General features: G+C 36.7%; 1 protein-coding gene across 8 annotated transcripts in view; it reads right to left on the bottom strand.

Annotated features, from left to right (window-relative positions):
• LOC116847936 (synaptogenesis protein syg-2-like) overlaps window positions 1-3,390 on the bottom strand; it is a 413,298-nt gene that overhangs the window by 352,738 nt on the left and 57,170 nt on the right. Inside the window, exon 1 of one of the 8 annotated variants that reach the window (XM_032823541.1) lies at window positions 103-1,437. The exons of 6 other annotated variants lie outside the window; for them this stretch is intronic. The gene's annotated coding sequence lies outside the window, so the exon portion shown is untranslated. Of the gene's footprint in view, window positions 1-102; window positions 1,438-3,390 lie in introns of those variants that run through there. One more of the 8 variants, XM_032823539.1, reaches the window with a different exon arrangement.

Here is a 3,390-nt window from a genome sequence, read left to right as displayed (position 1 = left end):
CCCTCTCTCTCCCCCTCTCTCTCTCCTCTCTCTCTCTCTCTCTCTCTCTCTCCCCTCCTCTACCCCTTCTTTTCTTTCTCCTCTGCTCCACGCTCTAACCACCTCTGACCTGCTTGTTCCCGTCGCGACTCAAAATCCCGAGAGCGCACCGGTGACCCAAACACGAACGGCGTTGAGCTCACACAGGACGTATCTCGAATCACTTCGGATGCACGACGAAAATCTCGAGCCGTTTCGAATGCCGTTCGAACGAACCGGAAATTCTCCAAGGTCTTCGAGGTTTCGCGGCGGTCCCGAAGCTCTCGAGCGCTTCGAGAGTCTCGTCTCGCGGGTCAACTATCACGACTGTATGCTCGCTCCTCGTGTACATCTACATTACGTGCTTCGCTATGCGTCCGTTCGTTATCGCTATACATGGATAGATAACTCGATAGCCTTTGGTAACATTTCGTTTCCCGATTTCAAGTTGTTTCTCGATCTCACGTAGAAAAAACGATTGATTGGATTAACTTATGAAATATAAACTTATGAATAAACGAACCAGAATTCCGTTTGAAGTCAAGAACATGATTGCTTGCTGATTAACCAGATTTCTGGTTAAGCGTAAATCTTGTTAACTTAAATAAAATTGTGGTAATCTCTGAATTTCTGACTCGTTTATAATCCACCAAACCTTTGGTTAATCCAACTAAGTTTTGTCTCTGTGTTTTGACTTCAAGTTATGTTCACGACGATATTCGAATGTCCTCATACGCACACAAATCGTTAAGAAACATACAAGATAAGGAATTAAAATTGAAATTAGAAGTTACGGCGACCGCTGACACGCAATGTCAGCTATCAATGGTCCGATAATTATCGACACGTGGCCGATATTCCGTCGACGGGAACAACAACCGCTATCCGATCAATGGATATTTGCATCACAAAGTAATACAATTTACGGGTGGGGATGCAAAACCTACCTATCTACCAACCTCGCGCTCTCTGTTCTCTTTTTTTTTTCGTTCCGGCGTTAACGAAGCCCCGATAGCGGGCATTAGCGAGTGAATACGTCGCTCACGAGCAGTAAAGTGCTAACGATTATTCTGGGAATACGTGTAAACGATTCCTCGTAGCCGCGCGATAGGGGTATGGGCGATACTTTGGCTGATTAGTAATGGCAGTTCATACATTCGAGTGTTCCCGTATTTTTAGTATTCCCCGTATATCAATAACTGAAAATCCACACGGTAGAATAAGTGGAAGCACTGTGTTCACATGCGGTTATGCTCTTTGCTCCAAGCAACGCGATGCATATTTTCGAAAATTCGAAGCAAGCGTCCACTTCTACCCGGAATTATAATACGGAAAAAGATTTGCTAATATATGGATAACTGAAAATATTAACTGCAGGAGCAAATTTTATATATTAGTTTTATTAATTTTTATTTATTATTAAATTTAATTAATTTTTATATATTGGCAAATCCTTTTTTTCCGTGAATTGGAAGAATAAAAAAGTATTGCCCAAAGTGTCAGATCAAATAGAATCGATCATTTTAAAGTTTGTAAATTCGTCTAATTTTTTTCAACTGCATCTCCCATCCAACTTGATCTCTGACGCGATATTTTTTTCGCAATGTTTAACGATTTAACCAAACGTACTTAAATATATATAATTAAATACGTTAAATAGTAAGTAATACAGACTTCAAAAATACGCATGAAAAGGAAATGTCTCGCTTCGCGCACGATATATCTGTCGAAATTGTCGATTCACTAAACTTTATTTTTATAAATCAACGATAAATATAAATATCGATTTTAAAGAATATATTACTGAACTTTCGTATATAAGGAATTATACAGTTTCAGTAAATATTCGACTTCGAAAATACGCATGAGAAAGCTGAAGAGGAAATGTCTCGCTTCGCGCACGATATATCTGTCGAAATTGTCGATTCACTAAACTCTATTTTTATAAATCAACGATAAATATAAATATCGATCTTAAAGAATATATTACTGAACTTTCATGCATAAAGAATTATACGGTTTCCACAAATACTTGGCCGTCAATTGCGTTTACAACTAAATCGTGGCGCTTTTCATAAGATTGAAACAAACAGAAAATACCTTGTTTTGCTCACGATATATCTGTTAAAACAAAAAGTTCTGTTTTTACAAGACTCAAATTTTTGAAATCACACAACGATAGATATATAAATAAATCAAAAGATAATTTTATCAGACTCTTATATGTGACGAGTTGAACCATTTCAACAAACACTCGCGACATGAACCACGTATAAAAAACGCAAACTAGATTGCGGTGCTTTTGATAAAATAGAAGGATGAAAGAAAATATTTCGTTTCGCAGGCAATGTAAATGTCGGAAAACGAAGTTCTCGTTTCGCGAGATTCTAATTTTTGAAATCAACGACAGATATAAATATCGAAATCAAAGGTAATTTTATTTAACTGTATTGCGCGTGACGAGTTGTACGATTTTAGTAAATATTCGCGGTGCGAATCGCGTTTAAATAATCGATAATGAAATTGACAATCATGCATTGAAATAATGAAACCATGAAATTGAAATTCGCGAACGAAGTAATCGACTCGAATTGAAGATATTTGCGCGCGTCGCGAAATTTGTCTACGTATCACGAATATGCGAAGTGAGCACGCATTTCGCGCAATGTGGCGCGCATTTGGCGCAGCGTGGCGCATTTGGCGCAGTGTGACGCATTTCTGATATGCGTGATAAACTGCTCGAAATAATTAAGGATTCATGTATAATGAATAATTGTTCTGATTAATTATATAAGTCGAACTAAAACAAGCGATTAAAATAATATTTATATCTTTATCAAAAGATTAATATCAAATATTCAATATCTTACAAATATCAGTTCTATCAGACGACGCAAAAATATAGAAAAGTAGTTCTGTAATTATTTTGAACAGTGCGTTTTGTATGACAATACATACTCATGCATGAAAAAGTCTACGATCAAAATAAATGATTTTACTAAAGTCTACAAAATACCAACTTCTTAAGAGGATGCCGTACTTGAAAACTTTACCAATAAAATTCTGATTTTTTCTACAAAGTTTACGTTGTATTGATTGCATAGAATTCCAAATGTTGCAGAATTACACGCTGAAGTATGCCGAAAGTATTAGGACCTTAACTTAGTTTCCGCCCAAAAAATACTGAGAAAAAGCATTTATTGTAAAAAATTTATTTAAATTATTTCAATGAAAGTATTTTCCATCACTTTCTACAACTTTTTGCCATCTTTCTGGCAACTGGGCGATACCATCTCGATAAAACGATGTTTGTTTCGAAGCAATCCATTCGTCCACCCATTCTCGCACTTCTTCAACATTTCGGAAGCGTGT

The sequence above is a fragment of the Odontomachus brunneus genome, unplaced genomic scaffold, assembly GCF_010583005.1.
Source record: "Odontomachus brunneus isolate Ranch 3 - 2012 unplaced genomic scaffold, Obru_v1 Obru_scaffold_085, whole genome shotgun sequence".
Taxonomy (NCBI): domain Eukaryota; kingdom Metazoa; phylum Arthropoda; class Insecta; order Hymenoptera; family Formicidae; genus Odontomachus; species Odontomachus brunneus.
Note: the sequence above shows the minus strand (reverse complement) of the source record. Positions and strands in the feature narration are given on the sequence as shown.